The sequence below is a fragment of the Petaurus breviceps genome, unplaced genomic scaffold (assembly GCF_028583685.1).
Source record: "Petaurus breviceps papuanus isolate PSGF00001 unplaced genomic scaffold, PetGlider_PUasm1.0 171, whole genome shotgun sequence".
NCBI classification, from domain to species: domain Eukaryota; kingdom Metazoa; phylum Chordata; class Mammalia; order Diprotodontia; family Petauridae; genus Petaurus; species Petaurus breviceps.
This window is the reverse complement of record NW_027185754.1, coordinates 10,108,302-10,135,957: the sequence shown is the minus strand read 5'-3', so window position 1 is coordinate 10,135,957 and position 27,656 is coordinate 10,108,302. Positions and strand designations below refer to the sequence as shown.

Genomic DNA, 27,656 nt, shown 5'->3' with positions numbered 1-27,656 from the left:
GTGTGTGTGTGTGTGTGTGTGTGTGTGTGTGTGTGTGTGTGTGTGTGTGTAAGTAGGAGCAGATGTGATTTTATTGGTATAGAGAACTCCCCATGAAATTCCTTCTATCAGTGCAGATCAGATCAGTAACTATTCTGCAACTTAGTTCCCTGGAAAACTGATAGATTACAGGACTACTTACTCATAGTCAAAAAGCCAGTTTGTATGTAAGGCAAATGGAGAACCCAGGTCTTTATGACTCTGTGGCTAGCTTTCTATTACCCATAGGTAATAGGCTCCTGCTGCAGCTACATATGTGTGTGTATAGTGTACATATCTATATGTATACATATATTTATGTAAGTATACACACACATCACAGTTGACTTTCCCCCCATTCTATAGTGTCTCCACAAAGGTAGGTGTAGCTGGACTTGCTTTACACCTTAATTTTGTTGCCTAGGGCACTTAGAGTTTTTAGTAACTTGCCTAGGATCACATGTACCTGGTAGAGGTCAGAAGTAGTACTTGAACCAAGGTCTTTTAGACTCTAAGTCCAGCTCTTTATCCACTGTACTACACCATGCTATTCAGTAGAACTACCATTAAAAGAACCTTCGCATAACTATAAACTGCATTGCATAATGTTTAAACATACATTAATTTACTTTGCATATGTTTTTAATAACGGCTGTAATCACATTAGCTATTTAAAGCCAACCCGCAAATAGACAATGACTAGCTTGAACAGCTTGTGTCCTTTGTGAGGGCAGAACAATTTTCGTGGCAACATTTTAAAAAATAAAAGTTTTTTCTTACTGTTTTTTCCTGAATGTTAAGTTTGTTAAGCAAGTCCAGCTACACCTAGGGTTTGTTTGAAATATTTAGATGGATTCCAGAGATTGATCATGTAACTTTTTACTAAAAGTCTTTTAAGTTAATATAGATCCCTGTATATTTAGAGGGGCTTTAATTGAAGAGGCAAGAGGATAGATTCAGTGACTCCTTCTGTCTCCTGCAGCAGTGTAAACACACTGAAAGGAGTAAATAAAAAATCCAGGCCATTGTTAGTACATTCTTTTCTCAGACTTGCTTTGCTATAAAAATCTTTCTTTAATATAAACCTTTGCTTGTCATTTATGGACAAAATAATTTATAAGATATCCTCATTTGAGATCCACAGCATTTTGTAGTCTCAAACTTTAGAGAAATTTTTCAGAAAAGATTCTATATCGGAAAGACTTTCATGCCACAAAGTAAAAATGGTCCTTAATAGCTGAAATTCTCTCATTATGAAATGGATTATTTACTATGAGAGTACAGAACAAAAGAGAGCTGTACTAGAAAGTTCAAGTAATACAGTGAGGGGGTTATTTATAATGTTAAAATTAGTGCTGGACTTAGAGTTACTGCCAGAAAGGGAAGTAATTGCAGGCCATGGGCTTCAAAACCGGCAGAAACGCTAGTATTTTGGGTTGACAACCCATTTGGAGTAGGCCCAAAAGCCCTGAGCTATGAACGGTTGTCTTTGTGTTTGTGGGGTCTTTACTGGCAGTAAGCAAAATGAATAATGAAAGGGGAGTCTAAAAGGCAGGTGGGGCTTTTAGTTAATCTGTGCTAGAAGAGAAACATTTATAGAATATGTATACTTACCTTTAAAATATGGGAGACATTCATGCTTTGAAACCAGCAATGTGATTTTTCAGTGTGCTCCAAGTGTACTTTATGTTACTTTTTTCTCTCTCTGCTACCCTAGATGTCAAGATAAATGTATTTGGCCAAACTCAGAATCTGCTCTAACCTAGCTTTTAGCTAAGGACCTGCTCTCTCTATCTCCTGGTTTTTACCTGTTTCTATATGTGGGATTCAAAGATAATACAATTTTCAACTGTACATGTATTAGGGATACTTGTTTCAAAACTTCAAAAATTTGTGCTTTCATCAGTGTGGATATTTTTTCTACTGATACAAATCACAATCTTTCTACCCCTAGTAGAGGGCCTTTGTGAACTACTGTAGCCGTGATGGCCACCACTCTTTAAAGCTTGTTGGGCTAGTTCCTCAGTACTGGTCTTTCCTTGGACTCATTCTTAAGAACTTTTCAGAAGGACCTGCTAAAACTTGCAATCTGAAGTTTTCTCAGCCTTCAGAAACCTAGGGCCATGCCAAGGTAATGTATCAGAGGAGGATTTTAGTATTTAAAACATTCTCGCTCAAATCCCAGGCAGGAATCCGGGCCCTGCGTTCCACTGTCACCAGAGACTTCTGTTTCTGAACTCTCTATATCTATTTGTTTAATTTGAATCTGACCCACAATGAAAGCAATTTCTCTTTATGTCATGCTTTAAGATTTTCAAAGTACTTTCTTCACAGCTAATCTGTGAGAGAAGTCTGACAAGTATATTCCCCATTTTATAAATGAAACTGACTAAAGTTAAATGATTTGATAAGAGCGCTGGCCCTGGGAGGATCCAGATCGGTTCCAGCCTCAGGTACTTAACACCCACACAAAAAAACTGGCCTGTAACCTTGGACAAGTTACTTAACCCCAATTGCTTAAGAAAAAAAAAAAAGAAAAAGTAGTATAGGTAACAATAGAATACATTTTTAGGGTCCTGCTGCGAGTAGAGGGCATTGGGAAAGTCATCAAGATGTATAAGTATAAGACAGGACTCCTACCCCCATAATATTTACAGTTCAGTAGGGAGTATTAAATCCACACCAATAGCTATAGTGCACAATATAACACATTAAGTACATTAGAGAGTTAAGTGAGGTCCAAAGGGGAGAAGTAACTACCAACTAGAAGGCTCAAGAAAGGCTTCCTGGAAGAGGAAGCACTTAAGGTAGTCAGAGGTGTAGATGACAAAAAAGGCCTTCCTGCCATGGTGAACAACCCAAGCAATAGTTAACAAACCTAAATAGATTCAGACAGGAGTTGGACAGATTGATAATCTGTCTTAAGTGGTTGTGCCAAAGATCTGGACTATGCTGAACCTTCAAGGTTGACATTGGTGAGGTACACTCCCCACCATGGAATATGCCAAGGATTGTCTACTGGCAGCTGAATCCTGGCCTGGATCCACCATTGGTTGGACCTAGCTTGGCAGTTGCTGTCTCTGTTCCCAAGTCCTTTTTAAAAAAATATTTTATTTTTTCCCCCACTTTGTAAAAGCAATTTTAGCATTCTTTTTCAAATTTTAAGTTCCAGATTCTCTCCCCCCCCATTGAGAAGGCAAGCAATTTAACATAGTAACCTATGTTACTACATACTACATGTGTAGTCATGCAAAACACATTTCCATGTAAGTCATGCTGTGGAAAAAAAAAAGAAAGAAAAAGTTTCTTCTATCCACATTCAAGTTCTACTAGTTCTTTCTCTGGAGATGGACAGCACCTTTCATCATAAGTCCTACAGAATTGTTTTGGATCATTATATTGCTGAGAATAGCTAAGTTGTTTACAGTAGATCATCATGCAGTATTGCTGTTTAGTATGTGCGGTGTTCTCCTGGTTCACCTCATTTCACTTGGCAGCAGTTCACATGTGAGTCTTTCCAGGTTTTTCTGAGAGCAGTCCTGCTCATCATTTCTTGTAACACAGCACAATAGTACCCCGTCACAATCATATACAGGAACCGGTTCAGTCTCCAAGTTCTACTCCGGTTCTTTGGGAGTTGCACGTTGAAATGTATTCATGGTTGATATCTCAACTTTCCTGCATCTGGTTTCCTTCAAAAGGGGAAAATATAGGTTGAGTTAAAATATAGTGGAAGAGAAACTTTTGCTGACTACCCTACCTTGTTAGCCAGTTTGTCCTTTTCTGAAAACCTTAGAGTTAAATACATTTTGAAATGGCTTAATAAACTCAAAGTCCATCTGTGAAAAGACCAGGGAACCTTGAGTGAGTGGTCAAATCTAAGCCTAACAGATTCTTTGTGAGGGAGAAGAAAGGACAAGAGAATGTACTTAGAAGGAGGGAGGGGTGGAGGGGGGGGCAGAGAATGCAGCAAAGCTCTAGAGCTTCTTCCCACCCACCCTGGGGGTGGAGGGAGGGAGGCAGTGAGGGGGAAGTCTTTTGTGTTTTATTTTCCCCTCCTCCTTTTGCTTCCTCCAAGTACTTAAGGCCCCTGAGATCCTTTTCTAGGCTTGCTTTTCCTCTCTCCTGCTGTTCAGCCTCTGCCTCTTCAAATCCCAGTCATCAAGAGAAGTCAGAGCCTTTTTTTTTTTTTTTTTTTTGCTTTGGTTCTGCTTCCCTGGGGCCCTTTGCTGCTTGACCCAGACTGCGTCCCCTCAGTTTCCTTCTATTGAGCTTACCCTCACCGCCTGAAGCTCTTATCCTGCCTTATATGTTTGGTTTTATTTGTACTTGTTGTTCCTTTATGACCAAATCAGGAAGCTGCCTCTTTGGGAAAAGCAGATGCTTTTGTCCCTTTCACCAAGTATCTCTGCTGTTCTTCCACCACACCCCTGAAACATATCTATTCTCCAGTCCATAACACGGGCAATTTACATTTCTTTACATTTCTTTCTCATATTCGTGGCAAATACTATAAAGTTATTGAAAACCAAGCAGCCCTTTTCCACCTTCTGTGAAGTTCTAATCCTGAAACATCCTAGTGATTTTTTTAAATTCAGTTTTATTTTATTTGCAGTTCCAAATATTCTCTCTTCTCTTTCCTGTTCCCTCTCCCCCTCCTACTGAGATGGCAAGAAAAACAAAGTCCATAACAAATATGTATAGTTATGGAAATCAAATTCTCAAATTAACTAAGTCCAGAAAAATAAATATGCTTCAGTTGGCACTCTAAAATCCATCCATTCTCTATCTAGAGGGTGGATAGCATGTTTCGTCATGAGTCCTTTGGACCTGTGCCTGCTCATTTTGTCAGTCAGAGTTACTAAGTCTTTCAGTGTTCATTATGGTTCACAGTAATGCTGTTATTGTATAAAGTGTTCTTCTGATTCTTCACTTCACTTTGTATTCGTTCATACAAGTTTTCTTAGATTTTTCTGAAACCATCTCTGGAATCATTTCTTATAGCAAAATAGAATTCTATCACGTTCATGTGCTACTTGTTCAGCCATTTCTCAGTTGATTTGCTCAATTTCTAATTCTTTGCCACCATAAAAAGAGCTGCTATGGATATTTTTATACATATTGGTCCTTTTCCTCTTTCTTTGATCTCTTTGGGTTATAGACCTAGTAGCAGTATTGCTGACTCAAAAGCTATGCACAGTTTTATAGGTTTTGGGGCGTAGTTCCAAATTACTTTCCAGAATAGTCAGACTAATTCACAATTCTATCAGAGTACCTGTTTTCCCACAGCCCAGCATTTGTCATTTTCCTTTTTTTTTTTCAATTTAGCCAGTCTGATAGATGTGCAGCCATACCTGAGTTATTTTAATTTGCCTTTCTCTAATTATTAGTGATTTAGAGCAATTTTTAAAAAATCTGACTCCTAATTTGGATTTCTTCCTCTGAAAACTGCATGTTTATATCCTTTGACCATTTAGCAATTAGAGGATGACTTTTTTTCTTGGGGGGCGGGGGGAGGAGGCATATATTTAACTTGGTTTTCTATGTATCTCAGAAATGAGACCCTGCTCAGAAAAACTTCTTTCAAAGATTCCCACACACACACTTTCCTACTTTTATTCTAATTTTAGCTGCATTGGTTTTGTTTGTGCAAATGTTTTAATTTTATTTAATCAAAATTATCTATTTTATCTCCTGTGAACCTCTCTATCTTGTTTGGTCCTGAACTCTTCTCCACAAATCCAACAGGTAATTTCTTCCATGTTCCACTAATTTACTCATAATGATATCACCTTTTATTTCTAAATCATGTGCCCATTTTTAACTCATGTAGTTGCATGGTATGAGATGTTGGTCTGTGTCTAGTTTCTGTCAGACTAATTTACAGTTTTCCCAATAGTTTTTGTTGAATAGTGACTTCATGCCCCAAATAGCTGGGCAACATTAGATAACTGTATACATTTTCCTTGGTATATTCTTTTTTTTTTTTAAGCAATTGGGGTTAAGTAACTTGCTCAAGGTTACACGGCCAGTTATTTCTGGGTGTGGTGCTGAGTGTCTGAGCCCGGGATTCGATCTCCAGGTCGTCCCAACACTGGAACCAGTGCTCTTACTCGCTGAGCCACCTGGCCGCCCCTCCTTGGTATATTCTTAATCTGTTCTACTGATCAGTCTCTCAATTTTTTACCCAGTATTAAATTGTTTTGATGATTATAACTTTGTAGTATAGTCTGAGATTTGGTATCGCTAGGCTTCCTTTCCCATTTAAAAAAAATTTTGACTCCTTTGATACTCTTTTTTGGTTATGATAAATCTTGTTATTTTTTTCTAGCTCTATGTTGAGCTTTGATAGATTGACCAATATGGCACTGAATAAGTAAATCTTGATGATTTTTCTCTTGGTTTTCTTCATACCTTAGAACAGTATCTTTCCAGAAGTCAGATTTGTTCTTTTCCAGTTGTATCACTTCCTACCTTCCACTGATACCCTCCTTTTCTCAGGTATTGAAACAGTTGCTTTAGTGATATTTCTTAGAAAGAGTAAATAATGGATTGGATTATTCCTTACCAAGCTTAAGTTATTATTTGGAACAAATGGTTAAGAACAGTTAGTTACTCGTTTTTGCTGTATCTCCAAGGGGAAATTGCAGTCCTGAGCCCTATCTGTACACAACATCCACAACCATATGGAAGTCCCTTTTATAGCAATTGAAACAAATCATTACACTTGTTAACTTTAAGTGTTTTATTGTATTTTAAATTTGGAGTCACGAGCACTTGCTCAGACCCATTTTGAGTGATCACTGTAGAAAGATCGTTTGGCTTTTCTGATGCTTAGCAGCATGTTGCATTTCTCAAAAATGCCAGCCCAAATGTATACCTTCCTTTTTGACTGGATTTAGGAGAATAGAGAGCAAATTGTACATGCTCACAAACCCCATAGCCACAGACAGAGTTATTTGGCTGCTTGGTAGAGATTATTACAATAATTCAGATATTAAATTTTTTTTAATTTCTAAAATGATGCTTCTCTTACACTGGTGAGAGAGCCTCTGAACACTGTGCGGGAGGCTGCTGTGGCTGTAGTTAGGGCTTTGGGCATTCTTTGGCTTATGGGCTCATTTTGAGATTGAGTTAAAACTGAACTAAATTTTTCCTGAACCTTGGACAGTGTAATTATTATGGTAATATAGGCCTTTTGCATCAAATAATTAAGGATGACTTTAACAATTGAACACTCATCTTGATTTGTCTTGTGAAAACAAAAGATGGTTGCTTAAAATTTTGAGATTTAATTTTGCATCTTGACCAACTGCATTGGGGTGGGGGATAGGGGGTTGCTTCATTTTTCCTGGGGCTTCTAGTTCCAGGAAACCAAAAAGTTAGCAGTAGACTAATTAATTTGTCTGATACAGGTTCTTTGTCCTCAGTGCTTCTTTGTTTATAAGGAACATCTCAGCTAATTGGATTTGGGGAAGGGGGGCATGTAAACCCCAGGTTATAAAAAATTTAGATGTAGAGATTATGGCTTTCTATAGATGTGTTCTATATACATTTGACAAATACACTACAAAACTGTGCACTCAGGCCAACATCTCATGTATTCCTATCTGATGCGTTTCTCTCCTACTGTAAGAGAGCTTCCTTTTGATTAGAATGTATATTGTTGAACTTGTTTGAGCCAGTTTGTCTGTTAGGGTGTAAACAAAATCCACAAATAATTCAGAGGCTTACTTTCTAAACTTTAATTAGGAAAACATTCATTTTCACCCAAACAAGTAAAATAATTTTTTAGTATAATGTCAGTTTTATCAATCAGTGTTGGACATTCATACCAGTTTAGACCTAAGCTGTAAATGAACTCCTCACCTCTTCTTTATGATTAGCATCTGCTCCTAAGGTAGTGGTAAAGGATGCTACAGCATGATAGAGCAAGCAATTAATTACTGTAATTGGATTTTGGGTGACACAAACTTAAAATTATAGAATAGTCTGTGAGGTCAGAGTTCCATTTAATCAATCATGTAAAAAAGATGGCATGGTCTGTGGCATCATGTCCTTGTCATACTTTATAAACCTAGCCTTACTAATTGAGTTATGTGAGCACAGAAGAAATGGTCATTGATTTATTTTTTTAATATAAGGCAGATGGCCTTTGCAAATTTAACTACTGACCCATTTAAAAGAAACTTCCAAGACAGGGAATGACAGATGATCAAATCAGGCAGGTGCATTAACACAGCAAACCAGTGCAGTGGAGTAGGGCTGGTGTCTGTCTTTGTTTGATGCTACAAGAAGAGCAGCCTGACCTGAAGTCTGCTGTAGACCAGCTCTCTGGGCCCTTGTTGACTAAGTTCTGAAAACTTGGTTAAGGTACATATGTTGCAGAACTTGTAACTTATTTGGTGCTTTTTTTAAAAGTAGTTTAATAGACATGGAAAGTGTCAGTTTGCCAAAATGGCTTCCTCCATGTGATGGTCACAAGTGGAAGGGGAACTGGTTTTCTTTGTGGTTGTCTTTGTGGATTCCTCAGTCCATCTAAATAGGTATACTCCCTGGGGTGGCTAGGTGGCACAGTGAAAAGAGCACTGACTCTGGAGTCAGGAGGACCTGAGTTCAAATCCGGCCTCAGACACTTAACACAAAACTAGCTGTGTGACCTTGGGCAAGTCACTTAACCCCAGTTGCCCTCCAAAAAGCAAAAAAAAAAAAAGTAAATAGGTATACTCCCCTAATAGTTCAGAAATTATTCAGATTTGTAACTTTTGCCCAAATCTTGATCTTAAACAGTCAGTGGCAATCAGTTGGGTCAGCATGAAAAATAACATTTTGTTTTCATTTGTACCAATATTTGTTGTGGTACCTGCCCAAAAAACAGCAATGATCCTTTTGACAGGGAAGGTTCACTGAGGCTTATAGGTTCTGTTGGGCAGTCAATCCATAGATTTCACCATCAAAAGCACTGTCCTGAAAAACTAGAATGAAAATCTGCCGGCTCCATCATCTTGGTACTGCTTGTTAGGAGCTAGAGGCTCAGATGCACTTCCTCTCCCTGAAACCAGAAAACTGAAAGCAAAGATTGGCTAGTTGGAAATAACTGGTTTTTCTGTTTTGTTTTGTTTTTTAAACTACATCCCCTTCCTTTTCTGCTTTCCTAACAGAAGGCACTTCAGACTTACTGCACATACACACAGTTAAGCTGTATTTTGTATCCCAATATTTACCTAATTTTTTCCTAGGACTTTTTACATAAACCATTATGTCACCTACAGATAGGGATCGTTTTGTTCCTCTCTGCCTGTGTTTATGCGTTTGCTTTCTGACAGCTGAGCTTTTTAAGGCATACCTTTCTACCATTTATTTCTCAACTGTCTAAGAAACACAAACAGCTACTTCTAATCTTTTTGCATCTACTCCAAAACTGACTACATCTAAAAAATAACTCAATCCCTGTCAGATCTGCACTCATGTGAACCATTTTCCTCATCATATAAGCAGCTATGAGTGAAGCTGCATGTATCAACAGGATGGGATCCATGGATACCCACACACATTACAGAGATGAGATACCAATGTGACTCCTGTTCATTGATTTGCACATGAACTCTTTTCCTCATAGGCTGCTGCTCATAAGCAAATCATAATCATTTATATGTCAGAGAGCTGATCTCAAAACTTTGTATCACCCCTGAAACACAACTCAGTTTTCATATCTAATGCACACAGTTTTCAAAGGAAAATGAGTGCTGCATGTTGAGATGAATTAAGCAATATAGTAATAAATAGTTTTCATTGAGAGAAATAGTCATGGTATTCTTGGGGCAAAAGAATGCTATATTTACCGTTGTTTTTTTTTCCCCATTGGACAAAGTTAAGCTTATGGTGTAAGCAATCCAGATAGAGAGGTGGCCTCCAACTCAGGAAAACAGACAGGATTAGGTCCTGCCTCAAATTAATACTGGTTTATCTGAAGCTAGGCAAGTCATTCAATCTCTTGGCATCATCAACAGCTATTCTAAGACTACATCTTACATGATAGTTTTCAATTTGCATTAGCAGAAGGAATTTCCATGCTACTGGTTCCCCATACAGATGAAATCCCAGGTTCACACCAAAAAGAAAAAAATAATAATCAAATAATCCAACTTTATTCCACCCTGTTTTTAGGGATTTTTGTATCTCATTGGAGAGTGGAGCTCCATTTCTATTGAACTCAACGGAATTTGATGTCAGTAAAAACACAATTTAATCTGGGCTCTAGGTCCCACCATATAGAGCTCTTTGGCTTGAGATGACTTTTCCAGGATTGCTGTAGGCAGAGGAGTCAATGGATAGTGTGTTAGAGATGGGAAGACTGTATTTTGGTCCCAACTTGGACCAAGTAGAGCAAATTTAATGCCCTCTTAATGTGCCAGCCCTTTACTTACTTGAAGCCATCCAGCACATTTCCTCATCACTCCTGCTTCTCCACTCCAGATCTTCTCTTCTTCAGGGTCAGCATCTCTGCTTCCTTCACCTGATTTTGGCAGGGCACAGTGCCAAGGGCTCTCACCATACTGCTCTTTCTCCCTTGGCACATGGTCTTTTTCCTGGCCTAGAGGGAGAAACACCTTTCACTTTTTTTTTGAGGAGGGGAGGCAAGGCAGTTGGAGTTAAGTGACTTGCCCAAGGTCACACAGCTAGTGTCAAGTGTCTGAGGCCAGATTTGAACTTAGGTCCTCCTGACTCCAGGGCCAGTGTTCTATTCATGGTGCCACCTAGCTACCCCTAGCTGCCCCAACACCTTTTACTCTTATGCCAAAGGTAGTAGTTTTTAATTTATTGCTAATATAGAAAATGACAGCCAGAGTTCTAGCTTTACAAATGTTGATAAGAATTGTAGTTTAAAATAGGAGAAATTAGTGTATAATCACTCAATGAAGATACAAATTCTTATTTTCTTTTTTTTTTTTTTTTTGGAGGGCATTTGGGGTTAAGCGACTTGCCCAAAGTCACATGGCTAATAAATGTGTCAAGTGTCTGAGGTTGGATTTGAACTCAGGTCCTCCTGACTCCAGGGCTGGTGCTCTATTCACTGCACTGCCTAGCCACCCCAAAATTCTTATTTTCTTAAAAAAAAAGTTTGAGCACCATAGGGAAAAGAAATCTCTAATGAGATGGGTTCTCATTCCTACTAGGGAAAAAAAAGACCAGATATTGTCATAAGGCTTATTTTTATTTATCTGAGCTCTCTGTCTAGTTTTTCCTAAAACTTCATCTCCCCTGCTAAGAGACAATAAAGCACTACACCCTTTCCTCCAAAGCACATGAAAGCACTACTTTATTTTTTTCCCATATAACTTTAAATAGTGTCCTGCATTTTTTTGTTTTCCAAGTGATTCTTCTACTCTCAGACCTGATTTGATTTTAAGCTGTGCTCTTGTGGCACAGGGAAAATGGGTGGAAAATGACATTTGACCATTTCCTGTGCAATAGTGGCTTAGAGGAAAAACTCAGTCCTTCCCCCTGAGGAGTTTGTAGCTGCAATTTCCTCTCTTGGTCACTGTGGTAATCCCATGAGGCCATGCCTGCTGCTGCTGGAGAACCAGTGCAGGACCTGGCCCTGCCTCCCACACATGTAGCTCACTCTTGGGACAATATTCCAGTGTTGTTTATCCATGCTTTCTCTTCCTCTGTCCCCAAATCAGATTGGAACTGAAAGAACTAAGATCTCTCGGTGCCCATGAACAACATTGTCTTTAAGGTGATGAAGGTTTTGCTCCCTTGGCTTTAATTTTTCACTGCTAGACTAAAGGACAGAAATTTCTGAGTCTCAGTCATGATTTGATTTGATTTGATTTGAAATTTATGCGCCCTGTCTACTCTGGCTTTAAGTTTTCAAAGCATACTGAAATTACAAAAGAAATTCAGGTCATAGAGAACAGAGTTTTCTGGAATTAAGAATATGGTCATGTGTTTAAAAGTCATATTTTAAAACTAAATGCATTGTGCTCCTGTGTCACTCTGGGAGGATGCTACTTTGACCACCCTCAGACCCTGCTCTCCTTGGAATTGTCACCATATAGGCTGTTCTGTAATGTATGTTCTCTTTTGCTTTCAGGCTGACTTTGTTTCTAAAAGTAAGGGCAATATGAATAGAAAGCTACTGTGTTGTACCGTAAAGTTTGTACTTGTCACTTGTCATTTTTCTTCATATTCACTCTTTCATATCTGCTGTCATTAACATCTCTGGAATGATTCTTCATTCATGACTTGCACATGGTGAATTTAGTAGCAACCCTTGTGATAGAATATCATAGACCATATATATTCCCATCAGTGAGGACTCAGTGCTTGTATTCTATACCTTGCTGCTTTGAAACATTGTTTGGAAGAAATGCATTGTCTCAGAAGAAAGGTGCATTTTTATTTAAGTTGCTTTCCAAATGTGGGATACAACAAATACTTGTTAGAAAATCTGTTACTGTTTTCAATTATAAAACAAAAGGTTGCCTGCTCTGCCTGAAATCCTTATAACCAGGAAGTTGCTAGAATATTGAAATCAAACAAGACTAAATGACTGAAAAATAACCTAACAGCTAGCAAATTGAGACCCAGAATCAGCAACTTTCTTTTCATACACACCATACATGGTGAGCGGTCATCTAGCATTTGCTAGAAAAACCCCATTTGGGAAGAACCCTATACCTTCTAAGGGAGCCCAATCTGTTGGATAGCTCTAGTTTTTAAGAAGCTTCTCCTTATGTCCAGCCTGTTTTGCCTCTTTTCAGCGTTCACCTGTTCATGCCTAATTCTGCTCATAGGGCCTTTCAGAACAAGTCTTAATACTTCTACTGTATGATAGCCCTTGCTTTTAATACTTCTAAGTCTTCTCTTCTCCAGGTTTATAGCCCAAGTTTTTTCATCCACTCTTCATATGACATGAACTTAAGACCTTTCTCCGTTCTGGGTGAACTGCTCTAGATGATCTTGTCAAGGTCATTCCCAAAATGTATCATACTGTGTGGGATAGAAACTGCTGCCAGATCTTCAAAATCAGAACCTGAGTCGGAAAGCAGAAAAGGTCTTTATTCTTTCTCATGAGAAAGGGCACAGCCCTGTTTGCCAGGGAGTGCAAACAGAAGCTTGTAGTCTTCTGTTATCCTAATCCTAACCAGCCCCACTCCCCTGTCCTATCTCACCATTTGTCAGTGAGGTGGGCTCACAATCTCAAGCTAATCAGCACAATGCAACCTCGGTCCTTTGTTAACATAATTATTCATTTGACCCTTCTACCCAATCAGAAGGAAATATCCTTCAATCCCTTACTTGTGCATATCTACATACCAAATTTTTGGGGGACAACCAATGAAAAGAAGGCTAGTGCTTGTTTCCTTTAAGTTTCGTTACCCAGTTCTGGGACCGGTGGAAACTTAACCCTTTGCTATCTCTCACAACACCCTATAACTAAACACAGTGTTCTAGATGTAGTCAGACTACGCTCTCTTACTGCGACCTAAGATCGAATTAGCTTTCAAACAAATTCTTTTAACCACCCAGACCTTCTTCAGAAGGACTATTAGTTAACCAGGCCTCTTCCATTGTGTCCTTGTCAAGTTTATTTTTTTGTATCCAAATACAAGATTACATTTAACCCTTTTCAGCTACATCTTACTAGATTTGACCCAGTGTTTTAACCTGTTAGTTTTTTGAGTCCCCACTCTTGTGATACAGTATGGCTATCTCTTCTAGCTTTCTGTCTGATTCAGATATAGTAGAGATACCATCTATGGCTTTATCCAAGTGACTGATAAAAATGTTATATAGCATATGTACTGGCTGCTCTTTTACTCATATCCCCTACTCACTGGTCATAATGAGAGAATCAGTCTGCTTTTTGCTACTAAGTGGTATAGTAGACAGAGAGCTAGACTTGAGTTAGATAGATGAGTTCAAATCTTGCCTCAGACACCTTCTTGCTGTGTGACCCTGGGCACTTCGCCTAATCTTTCAGGCTCAGTTTCCTCTTTTGTAAACCTGCAATCTGGCATTTGACCCTATCATTCAACTGAAACTGCCCTCTCCAGAGTAACCAGTGATCTCTTAATTGTCAAATCTGATGGCCTTTTCTCACTCCTGATTCTCCTTGTCCGCTCTGCAGCATTTGACACTGGATGGTCATGTCATTCTGAATGACTTCCTCTCTTGGTTCTTCTTCTTGTCCCGCTGCTCCCTCTCCTTTTCTGATACATACACGTCTTTCCCTCTAATTGTGTGTATCTCCTAAGGCTCTGGCCTGGTCCTTCCACTCTTTCTCTTGATACTTTCTCCTTGGTAATCTCATCTACTTCCTTAAGTTTAAGGATCAGCTCTGAAGAGGATTCCCAGATCTGTTTCCAGCCCTAGTCTCTCTCCTGTGCCACATCACCAGTGCCTTTTGGATACCTAGCAGTAGATGTCTCATGGCATCTCAAACGCAGCATGAACTTCATTATTTACATAATCTCCTCATTAGAATGCCAGTTTATCGAGGGCAGTGCCTACATTTTTGCCTTTCTTTGTATCCTGGTACAGAGTAAGTGCTTAATAAATGCTTTTGTTGACTTCATTTTGACAGCACAGGGCCAAGCACTGCAATGGAGACCTTCCCAGTTGAACTTGAACCTTGAATAGCATGAGAGAACTTTTGTCAAATGCTCTGGTCTAGAAATCCCATCAAAACAATAAAAAGAAAATAGATTATTCTGGTATGGCATGATTCTTGATAAAGCCTCACAGGCTGACTATGATCCACTACTTTCTTTTCTAGACTCACTGACCTTCACTTTACTAAAGCAAGAATCAAAGTCAAGCCCACTAGCCTTTAGTTTATAGATTCCTCTTTTTGAAAACTGGAGCCTTTGCACTTTTCTAGTCCTTTAGTACTTCTCCCATTCCCCACAGTCCTTCACCTTGCTTATTACCTCTACTTAGTGCATGTTTATAAACGTATAAGACCATGAGTTTTATTGCAGATTCCCTTCTTAGATTTTTGTCTCCTGTGTGAAGTTTTGAATGTCTATTATATTGATCAATAAACATTTATTAAGAACCTATTACGTGCCAGGCACATAAGTGCTAAGTGCTGAAGCAAAAGCAGTCTGTGCCCTCAAAGAGCTCACAGTCTAAAAGGGGAAACAACAGCAAATATATACAAGCAAGCTATATCCAGAGAAGGCACTAGAATGAAGGTTGGGAAAGACTTCCCAAAGAAGATAGGATTTTAAGTGGGACTTAAAGGAAACCAGGGAAGACAGTAGGCAGAGATGAGGAGAGAGAGCATTCTAGGCATGGGGAACAGCCAGAAAAAATACTCACAACCAACAGATAGAACATCTTGTTTGTCAAATAGCCAGGAGGCCAGTGTCACTAGATCAGGGAGTATGTAGCAGGGAATCAAGTGTAAGAAGACTGGAAAAGTGAAAGGAGGGGGTGCACTAGGTTATGAAGGATTTTGAAGTACAAGTAGATTTTGATCCTGGAGGCAATAGGGATCCATTGGAGTTTATTGAGGAGGGTAGTGACATGATCAGACCCAGGCTTTGGGAAAATCACTTTGGATGAATGGAGATGGATTGGAATGGATAGAGACTTGAGGCAGGCAGAGCCACCAGCAGGCCATTTCAGTAGTGTAGGCATGAGGGGAAGAGGGCCTGCACTGTCATGGTGGAGAGGAAAGAAGGAGGTGTATTGGAGAGGTGTCTCAAGGTTGAAATGGGCAGGCCTTGGCACAGATTGGAATGGGGTGAAGGGGTTGAGGCAGTTACAGTTCATGAAGAGTCAAGGATGACTCCTGGGTTGTGAGCCTGAGGGACTGGAAGAGTGGTAGGGTCCTGTTGTAATAGGCACAGTTGTGGGTGGGAGAGACAGAGTTTAGGGGGGAAAATAATGAGTTCAGTTTTAGACATGTTGAGTTTAATGTACCAATTGGACATCCAGTTCAAGATGTCTAAAAGGTCATTGGGGATGCCATATTGGTCAGCAGAGAGGTTGGGGCAGGTTAGGTAGATTTGAGAATCATTAGTATGGAGATGGTAATTAAATCCATGAGGGCTGATGAGATCATCAAGGGAAGTAAGGTAGAGAGAGAAGAGGGCCCAGAACAGAGCCCTGTAAGAAGACATGATCAGGAAGAGTATCTTCTAGCAAAGGTGACTGAGAAGGAGCATTCAGACAGGTAGGACAGGAGAACCAGGAAGAGAGTAGTGTCCCAAAATCCTAGAAAGAAGAGAGTATCAAAGAGGAGGTGGTGATCAGCATCTTCACAGGCTGCAGAGAGGTTGAGAATAAAAATTGAGAAAAGACTGTTAGATTTGTCAGTTAAGAAACTATTGGTCATTTTGGTGAGAGCAGTTTCAGTTGAATGACAAGGTTGGAAGCCAGCAGTGCACTAGTGTACCATTTTCCCACATCCTCTCTGACTTGTCATTTTCCTTTTCTGTCATCTTAGCTAATCTGATAGGTATTAGAGAGTACCTCAGAATTGTTCGTTTTCATTTGCATTTCTCTGATTTTTTTGTATGATTCTTGACAATTTGGATTTCTTCCTCTGAACACTGTCTCTTTATATCCTTTAACCATTTTCCAATGGGGAAATGTCTCTTATTCATATAAATTTGGCTCAGTTCTATGTATATTTGAGAAATGAGACCTTTATCAGACAAACTTGCTTTTCTTTTATCAGACAAACTTTTCTTTCCCACTTTCGTTTCCTTCTAATTTTAGCTACATTTGTTTTGTTTGTGCAAACACTTTTTAGTTCTATTTAACCAAAATCATCTCAGTAAATCCCTGTCCCTTGTTTAGTTATGAACTTTTCCCTTCTTCATAGATGAGACAGGTAATTACCATGCTCCTATGATTCCCTTATGATGTCAAAGTCTTTATGTCTAAATCACGTACCCGTTTTTGAGCTCATTTTGGTATTCCATGTGAGATGATAGTCTGTGACTAATTTCTTTCAGTTTTCCGAACAGTTTTTGTCAAAATAGTGAGTTTTTGCCCCAATGACAGAGATTTGGGGTCTATCAAATGCTAGCTTATGGTTGCTGTGTTCATTTGTTTCTGTAGAATGTGTGCCCAATCCGTCCCACTGATCAAGCACTTCTTTTCTTATCGAGTACCAAATTGTTTTGATGATTCCTGCTTTGCAGTATATTTTGAGATCTGGTACTTTTAACCACCCTTCCTGGTCTTTTTTTTTCCTAATGAATTCCCTTGATATTCTTGACCTTTAATTCTCCCAGATGAATTTTATTATAATTTTCCTTTCAAATAATTCACTGGTAATTTGATTAGTTGTGGCACTGAATAAATAAGTAGGTAGAATTGTCATTTTTTTATCATATTGGCTCAGCCTGCCAATGAGCAACTATTTCTCCAATTATTCAGATCTGTTTTGTGTAGAAAGTGTTTTGTAATTGTATTCATAGGTGTGTCTTGACAGATAGACTCCCATGTATTTTACACTGTCTGTAGTTATTTTTAAATGGAATTTCTCCTCCTATCTTTTCCTGCTGGGTTTTGTTGGTAATATGTAGGAATGCTGATGATTTATTTAGATTTGTTTTATATCCTGCAACTTTGCTGAAGTTGCTCGCTGTTTCAATTCGTTTTTTAGTTGAATATTTGGTTCTCTAAGTTTACTATCATATTATCTGTAAAAAAGCAAGTTTTAGGGGCGGCCAGGTAGCACAGCGAGTAAGAGCACCGGCTCCAGTGTTGAGAAAACCTGGAGGTCGTATCCCAGGCTCAGACACTTAGCACCCACCCAGAAACACCTGGCCGTGTAACCTTGAGCAAGGTAACAACCCCAATTGCTTAGGGGCGGCCAGGTGGCTCAGCGAGTAAGAGCACCGGCTCCAGTGTCAGGATGACCTGGATCAAATCTGGGCTCAGATACTGAGCACCACACCCAGAAATAACTGGCCGTGTAACCTTGAGCAAGTTACTTAACCCCGATTGCAAAAGTTTTGTTTCTTTTTTGCATGTTTTTTCTTCCAATTCATTTTTCTTGTCTTTTACTTTAGCTTAGCATTTTGAGTACAATATTGAATAGTAATAGTAATAATGGACATCTTTCTTTTGCCCCTGATCTTATTGGAAAGGCCTCATTACAGATAATGCTTTGTGGTTGGCTGTAGGTATTTATGTATGTTATTATTTTAAGAAAAGTTTCATTTATTCTTGTGCTTTCTTGTATTTTTAATAGGAATAGGTATTTTTTTGTGCATCTATTTAAATAGTCCTATGATTTTTGTTGTTGTTTTTATTATTATTATTATTTTCAGTTGTGCTTACCAGAACCAATCCTGAATTCCTAGTATAAATCTAGCCTGTTTCTAGGGTCTGATTTTTGTGACATATTGTTATAATCTCCTTACTAATATTTTACTTAAAATTTTTGCATTCATTAGGACAATTGGTATATAGTTTTCTTATTTGTATAATAAAAGGAATTTATTTGGAATCCTTCTTTATCTATTTTTTTTCCCAAAGAATTTATATTGTATTGGGATTAATTGTTAAATATTTGGTAGATTTCACTGTATTCCATCTAGTCCTGGGTTTTTTTTCCCCTCTTAGTGAGCTCATTTGTGGGTTGTTCAATTTTTTTTTCCAAGATAGGGTTATTTAAGTATTCCATTTCCTCTTCTGAAATCCAGAGGATTTATATTTTTGTAAATAGCCATTCAGTTCATTTAGATTGTTAGTTTTATTGGCAATAAAGTTGAACGAAATAATTCCTAACAGTTGCTTTCCTTTTCATCATTTATTATGCATTCCCCCTTTTCATTTTCGATACTAGTGATTTGATTTTCTTCTTTTTTTCATTAATCCAATTAACCAATAGACATTTTATCATTTTTATTTGTTTAGAAAAATGGGTCTTAGTTTTGTTTTGTTTTTAATTCAGTGGGTTTTTTTTCCCTTTAAATTTTATTCATCTCTTTTTTTTTTAGTATTTCTATTTCGGTATTTAATTGGGGGCTCCAATTTATTGTTTTTCTAGGGTTTTTTTAGTTGAATACACAATTCTGTTCTCTCATTTTATTGATGTGAGTGTTTAGAGACATAAATTTTCCCCTAGGTACTGCTTTGTCTGCATCCAACAAATTTTGTTATGTTTTCTTATTGTTGTATTATCCTTAAGGAAACTGTTGATTGTTTCTGTGATTTGTTCTTTGGCCCACTTATGCTTTAGGATTATTTAGTTTCTAATTACTTTTTAATCTGTGCTTCAAATACCCTTTATTGAATGTAACTTTATTGTATTATAATCAGAAAATGGTGAATTTAATATTTCTGCTCTTGTGCATTTGTTTGTGAGTTTTTTATGCCCTTATATTGTAAATTTTTGTGGAGGTACCATGCACCTTTTCTGTTCCTATTTAGTATTCTGTCATATCTAAATTTTCTAAAATTTTGTTCATCTCCATAATATCCTTATTGTTTATTTTATGGTTAGATTTATTTTGGTCTGAAAGATGTAAGTTGAGTTTCTCCCTCCCTCCATTATAGTTTTATTACTTATTTCCCCCTATAACTCATTTAACTTTTCCTTCAAGAATTTTGATGCTGTGCCATTTGGTTCACATATATTTAGTACTGATATTACTTCATCGTCTGTGGTATCTTTTAGCAAAGTGTAACTTGCATTATTATCTCTTTTAATCAGATCTATTTTTGCCTTTTCTTTATCTGAGATCATGACCAGATATCTTAGAACCAGAGAACCCAACTCTGTGTGTGTGTGTGTGTGTGTGTGTGTGTGTATTCTTCCTTCCTTAAACCAGTTGAAAGTGAAGTTCAAGCATTGCCTGCTCACTCCTCCCGTTCTCCTCTTAACTGTATAAACTCTTCTTCATGTGCCTCATTAAGATGGGAAATTTTTTCCCATTCTTCCCATCCTTTCCCCCTTCTCCTAGTGCATCCCTCTTCCTCAGTCTTCAATTCATCTTTTGAGATCATCCCAACATAATAGACTCATACCCATGCCCTCTAAGTAGATTTCTTCTTGCTGCCCTAGTGATGATAAAGTTCTTAGGGGTTACATGCCTATCTTCTCGTATAGGAGCAAAGAGTTTAACTAGTTCCTTATGACTTATTACATTTACCTTTTTATGCTTCTCTTAAGTCTCGTGTTTGAATATCAAATTTTCTATTCAGCTCTGGTCTTTTTATCAAGAATGCTTGAAAAACTTGTATTTCTTTAAATGTCTAGTTTTTTTCCCCTATAGGATTATACTCAGTTTTGCTAGGTAGATTATTCTTGGTTCTAATCTTAAATCCTTTGCTTTCCAGAATATCATATTCCAAGACTTCTTCTCCTTCCTTCATAGTGCTTGCTGCTAAATTTGTGTGATCCTGACTGTGGCTTTTAGTTTTTTTAATTACTTCTTTCTAGTTGCTTTCATTTTCTCCTTTACCTGGGAGCTACAGATTTTGACTATAATATTCGTGGAAATTTTTGTTTTGAGATCCCTTTTAGGAGATGACTAGTGGATTCTTTAAAATTTCTGTTTTGCCCTCTGGTTCTAAGATATCTGGACAGTTTTCCTTTATAAGTTCTTGAAATATGATCTCTAGGCACTGTTTTTGTTCATAGATTTCTGGTAGTTCAATAATTTTTAAATTATTTCTCTTCAATCTGTTTTCTAAGAGTTTTTTTAATGATATTTTCCACATTTTCTTTTACTATTTTTAGTTTTATAACTTTGTTTTATTGTTTCTTGACATGTCATGGAGTCATTAGCTTCTATTTGATCAATTCTAATTTTTAAGGATATTTTATTAACTAATTTGTTTACTTCTTTTTAAAAACTTTTTTAAACCATTCAGTCTAGTCTGATTTTTAAAGAATTACTTTCTTCAGCTTTTTTGTGCCTCTTTTGCTGAGCTGTTATCTCTTTTTATAGTTTTCTTGCAAAACTCATTTCTTTTCCCAAGTTTTCCCCTACTGCTCTTATTAGAATTTTTAAATCTTTTTTAAAATTTCTTTCTTTACCACTTCTGGGAATTCTTGTTGGGCTTGTTTCCTATACTTAATTTTCTTTGAGGTTTTACTTGTAGATATTTTTAATTAGTTGTCTTCTTCTGAGTTTGTTCTTGAGCTTCCCATTACCATAGTAGCTTTTTATGTACAATTTCTTTTCTTGTTGTTGTTTGCTCATTTTTCCAGCCTCTTTCTTGACTTTGGGCTTTGTTAGAGTTGAACTCTGCTCATTGGGGGGGGGGGGTTGGACGCCTGCACTGAGGGAAGTAGGGGGAAGGAGAGGAGGGAACTAATCAGCCTAAGCTTTACTTTTATATCCTTTCTGCTACTTTTGTGGATAGTTCTGGGGGCCTGTAAGTTTTTGGTGCTTCCAAAGTGCTATAACCCAGAGAGAAGTCTGGACCTTGCCCTCCTAGTCTACGCCCTGATCCTTACCCAGGTATGACCCATTCTCCCTTACAACTGCATCTGCTCCTTCTTGCCCTGGAACTGTGACTCAGAACTGGTAAATTGGTGACAGAACTTCCATATGGTACCTGATCAGGGTACCTGGGATATGTTTCTGACTAGGCTTTTGGTACCTTTAATATCCCTGGATGCTACTGCTGCCCTTTAGCCAGTGCCATTTCTACTGGGCTGTGTTTCTGTCCTCCACCCCAGTGTCTGCAGAGCTCCCTTTCTGTCCTCTTAAGCTTCCCTGGGCTGGGAAAAAATGACTTACTGTGACTTTGTCTTGACTTGCCTTCTCAAAATTCAGTTTGGTGTGTATTTTATGACAGTGTCAAAGAGGTTCTAGGTAAGCTGAAGAGAAGTTGCTAAAGTCTCCTTCCACCATATTGATTCCACTTACATTGTTCTCTGATCCTCTTACTTAGCTGTTGATTTTCCACATCTGCCTTTTTCACCTTTATCCCATCAGCACCTCCACCACTGATCTCTTCATTTTATCATCCTTCCTAGATGATCCCTTATAGGATGATACCTGTGGATCTACATTATTATTCCTTGGAGATCAAGCAGCACTTCTCATAAGGTCTAGTTTTCTCCTCCTCTTATGGCAGAACTAATCTCTGTTACTTAATTCCAAACTTTCAGTGGTTCTTCTTTCCTTTTTCTTCTCTGTCACTTTCTTCTACTTTTCAGCCTCCTAACATTGAGGAGAATTCCTCTCCAGCTCTTCAGTTCCTTTTTCCTTTTTGTTTTAACATTGAAGCCTACTTCACATTTTAAAAAATCATTCCTGACATCATGTGAGCTGCTGAGACAATACCTGGACTGGTCCTGCCCGCCTCCCTCTCCCCACTCCTTTCAAAGCTGCCTTGATCCTTTTTCAGTACCATGGCCACGTGCAACCACCTCACCCTGCTCCCAGGTCTGGCACTGCTCCTGGCCACCTCCAGTGTACTCACTGACAAAGTGGCATGTGACTGGTATAGGCAGTGCCAGCCTCATTCTAGCAGGGTTCTTCTCATCCTGGTGTGGACATTGTAGCTCCTTTAGCAAAGGCTAACTGTACTGCCAACTCAAATACCTGTAATAAATATGGAGTCAGTGATGGAATTGTGAGTCATCTGAAGAAGAGGCAGGCTTCAATTCCTCTCATGAGTGCAGAAGATTTTGAGAAGTTCATTAGTGACAAACCTTCTTCAGTGGGAGATTTCTTCAAAGACTTATTCAGTAGATCTCTCTTAGACTTCCTAAAAGCAGCTACAAACTTGAGGGAAAACTACCCCTCTGCACACATCCAAGTGTTGATGATCTGGTGAAGAAGTATGATCCTGATGGAGAGGGCACCACTTTGTTCTGGCCTCCACATCTCACTCACAGATTTGAGGCAGACACTATATAACACACCAAGGAAAAGATACCCAGTGGCAAAATTAAGAAATTTAACTAGAAGAACATTTTTGGTATTTGCCCTCACATGACAGAAGATAACAAAGACTTACTCCAGGACAAGAATCGGCTTATGGATTACTATGATGTGGACTCTGAGATGAATGCTAAAGGGTTGAGCTGCTGGAAAAACAGAGTAATGATGGTGGCACAGAAATTTCTGAAAGCTCAACAGAAACTCAAGTTGGCTGTTGCTAGTCACAAAACTTTTTAGCCATGAACTTTCTGACTTTGGCTTATAAAGAACCTTTAGACATGTGCCTGCTGTTGCTATCAAAACTGTAAAAAGAGAGAAATGTGTTATGCAAGAGTTCTCCATGACAAGAAGGCCCTTGAGCAATTCCTGAAGAATTCCTTCAGTGGCATCCTGAGGAGATACTTAAAGACTGAGCCTATCCCAGAAAATAATGATGAACCTGTGAAAGTAGTGGTAGCTGAGAGCTTTGATCATATTGTGACTTCTGATAAAGATGTTCTGATATGGTCACTGTTAGAACCTAGAGCCCAAGTACAAACAGTAGGAAGAAAAGTTCAGCAAAAATCCCAGTATTGTCATAGCACATTTGGCTGTTGTAACCAGTGATGTGCGTTCTTCATATGACATCAGAGATTTCCCTACCATCTACTTTTCTCCAGCCAATAATAAGAAGAATCCATAGAAATATGATGGTCATGAAATTAGTGACTCGCTACTTACAAAGAGAACCTACAAATCATCCTGTGATGCAAAGGAAAAATCCAAAAAGAAGAAGGCAGAGGAAGATCTCCAAAGTAGCAGCCACACATAGACCATTTTGTATAAGGACTTTTACCTATGATAGGACAACCAGTGCCTCAGGGATGAGCGTACAGCAGGGATGTCATTTGAATCCTGTGTAATTTTCTCTGTCTCTTTAGATGCATTGTTAATGGCAATACCAGGACCAGTTGATATTTGCATAGGAGGAAGGAAGGGACTAGAAGTGAGAGGAGGATTATTTGTGTTAGGAGAATATTGAGTGTATGGGGGGGGGGGGGGGGGGAGTGGAGCTGAATTGGGAGTTATTTTCTCAAATTTTTTATACATTTGGAGCAGTGACAATAAATGAACCTCCTTTTAAAAAAATCACTCCTTTCTTACTGAAGAGTGGAGAGGTATTTCTGAAGTTGCTTTACTTTCTTTTCTAAAAGGACATGTACTTTGAGTTTAAAGAAGTCACTTGTCTTTTTGACATGGCTATCACACAATATATGTAGGCCGTTACTTAAGTCTCCCTTGCTCCCAGTACTTTGTAGAACAAGATTTTCAGTCCTCATATTGTATTTTGCTAATAGCTCTTGCTACTGTTCCTTGTTATAATTAGTAATTTGCCTATGGGCCACAACAGTCTCTGTCAGGCCTGGTAAAGTTTGTCATCTTGTCATCAGAGCTCAGCCCTTGAGAGCCCCTGAATATATCCCCTGGATGTCAGAACAATCCTTGAATCCTAATTTAGCCTCTGGTGACTTTGGACCAGTCAGGCAACAAGCATTTACTAAGCACCTACTATGTGCCAGGAAGTCTTCTAAGTACCAGGGCCTCCCCCCTCAAAAGGGGCAGAAGCAACATGTAAATAACATGTAGGATCTAGTGCAGAAGCACCTGTTGGGAGCATCACAAAAAGAGCTCTCTGAGCTTTAGTAAAGCAGACTGGAGAGCGAGCAGAACAGTGACTTGAGTTGGTATTTCATCCTGATACTTTGTTAGAAAGGTGCTTTGGAAAATGACCTGATGATATAATGCAAGGCTTTTCATTTCTTCATATTAAGGCACCACACACATTATTTAACTCACCCAGAAACTACCGCCCCCCCCCCCCATCCCAGGTCACTGTTGGTTATCCCAGCTGTACACAGATGAGGAAGCCCAAATGCATGGAGGGTAAGTGACTTTGCTCAAGGCCAAAGAGTGAGTCACTTGTAAGTGGAGCCAAAATTCAAAGCTCATTTACTTACCTGTTTCATGCTACATGACCCCGAAAACTCAACATTCCACCCCTGTCCAAAAGAAAAAACCTTTTTAAGCATGATTGTGGAATTGATTTTGTTTTAAGCAACAAATATTAAACTTTGCTCTGAGCTGTTTAAAAGCACTTTGCTGAGGTAGCAACTGATGCCTTCTTCTGTGGAAAAGCTTTATGAGGATTCTCCATTTTGACACACTGTTCATTCCTCTGGGAATGGGGGAAGAGTAACAGCTAATCTAGTCATATCAATAGCCTTCTGTTCTCTAGAATTATGCAGTGCTCCCATGCATACTTTCTTCAGACCAGATAGCATTTTCTCCTCTGTTTGTTTTTTAACTCCGTGATTAACCAGCTGCCTCTACTGTGCTTCCTTTTCACCCTTAGTAAGTAATATGGCACTGTTCCAATAGGAAATCCAAGATTTGGGGTGTATTTATTCTTTCCAGTGGCAGTGCTGGACAGTAGCAACAAAGTCAGAGTTCGCTGGACTGTCTGACTGGCATAGTAGAGCATGTACAACACAGAGTTGTACACATAGGAAACACTGACAAAGCTAAACAGCAGTGGTGGAATGGTCCTTCCACATCCCCCTTTCTTCCTGTCAGCCATAACTGCAGAGTGGCTTCTGCCTTAGAGTTGATTGCTTTGTGCCTGGGACTTTAAGGTGACCACAGACATAGTCTTCTCCAGTGGCTAGTATTTCTTTTTCCCCTTGAATGGTAGCATTCTTTATAATATAGAGAGGGTTTTCTTTAAGGGCTCAAAATGCACATTTCCATTAAGATCTAGTACTTTACTGTTCTCACCCCTGGTTGCATGTTGTACCTTCTGTCTGACTTGTGGTCTCTTTCCAGAGGTCCTGGCATTGTATCACAGATTGAATCTCTTGCTTGTGTTTTAATGGCATCCCGTTTTGAAGTGCAGATTAGTTGGGACTTTATTGAATTTTTCATAACACAGCTGCTTCTTCTATAGCCTAAGGTAAATTGCCAGCTCTTCTATTATGAGTGCTAGTTTCCTTAACTATGTAAGTAGCTTCTCTCCTTGCACCCCCCACCCCAAACCTGTTACCCTTGACCCAAATGAATTCTCAGTCCTGGTACTGAATTCAGCAGTACACACAGCAAAGGACTGGATGTCCTGAAACTGTTGTTACATAATTGTGGATTGGCTTTCACCCTTTCTGTACTACTTCCGACTAGCAACAGTAATTAGGTCTCAAAGAAGCAAATCACAGACCCCAGAAGACAGAGAACACTTGTAGCCCCTTAAGTACATCATATGAAACCTCAATATCCTGTTTCACTTGCAGCTCATGGTGCAATAATTTTATACAGGTGGCAGTTTTCTTTCTTTGCAATTAATTTTAATTAAATGATGATACTTCTCCCTACAAACACTTACATGCTTTCGCTCTACATTAGCATGTAACCCAGAAATCAGCCTGGTGCACAAAGGTCAAATAGAGTTTAGCCAGTCCTGGGTTATTGACCATGGTGGGAGCCACAGCACTTAGTAGGCAAAGATTCTCCCATTGCCTTTGAACACCCAGTACCAGAGACAGCTCCTTCGTTGCCACTTTTAGATTGTAAACAAAATTAACCCTTCCTGTTCCTCCTATGCAGTTCAGAGGAACAATAACAAAACAATAGGAGTTAGGAGAGACTGGATCCATAATCCTTCCCTTTAGCACTCACTAGCTGTGTGAACATGAACAAGTCATTTAACTTCCAAGCTTTGGTTTTCTCAACTGCGAAATGGGAATGTTACCTGTATAACCCACTTTGAAGAGCTGCTGGGAATTTCAAGTGAGATAATGTGGCCCAAGTAGTTTGCAAACTTTAAAGCTCTATATAGGTGTTAGCTACTATTATTGATAAGTTAGACATGCTGGGTACTCCTCCCTTGTGGATATTTTCCAAGAACACAACACATTTTACTCCTAAATTGTATTGTCATATGGTTTTCAGAGTTCTTTCACACTCATAGACCATTTTATCCTTGCAGCAGCACTATGTAATAGATAGGATGGGTGCTGGTATCTTCATTTTCCAGGTGAGGACACTTAAGCCTGTCTTTTCAATCACACAGATACTAAATAGAAGAGACAGGACTAAGACTTTGGGAAACAGCCACATAAGATGAAAAGTCTGCACTGAAGCCCCTGCCCTTAATGAGCATGTAGTCTAGTTAGCTGGGCACCTAAGCAAAACAATTAGAAGACAATAAAACATGATTAAGTGCCACGTTCTACATGATAGACACAAAGTGCTGTGGGAGGACAAGAAAGTTCCATGCTTAGCAATGTCTGGCACATAGTAAATATTTAATAAATACCTATTTATTGAAATGCTTGTTGAAGAAGGGAAAAGACTAATATGGTTTTGGTTCCATAAGGGATAGAGGAGTGGGATTTTAACTAGTCCTGGAGGAATGCTTGAGTTTAAAGATGGGGAAGGTATTATAGGTATAAGCTGTGCCATCTCTTTAGAAAATTTCCACAAAGTAGGAGCACACAGCATATATAGATTATTTATAATAGTAGCTAACATTTATAAAGAGATTTAAATTTTGCAGACTACTTGGAAATCAAGAAGAAAATATATGTAAAACATTTAAAAAATCTTAAAATACTATAAATGTCAGCTATTATTCAGGGTGGGAGGAGGAGATTTAGTAGAGCAAAGGCTTTAAACTTTAATAGGACATATGTTAAATTATATATTTTCCATCATGATTCCATC

The 27,656-nt window shown here is 38.6% G+C and overlaps 1 protein-coding gene and 1 pseudogene across 1 annotated transcript in view; both read left to right on the top strand.

Moving 5' to 3' along the window:
- Nucleotides 1-27,656, top strand: part of LONP2 (lon peptidase 2, peroxisomal) — a 125,630-nt gene that overhangs the window by 79,254 nt on the left and 18,720 nt on the right. The gene's annotated exons all lie outside the window — the stretch shown is intronic.
- Nucleotides 14,479-27,461, top strand: LOC138157209 (protein disulfide-isomerase A3 pseudogene; annotated as a pseudogene).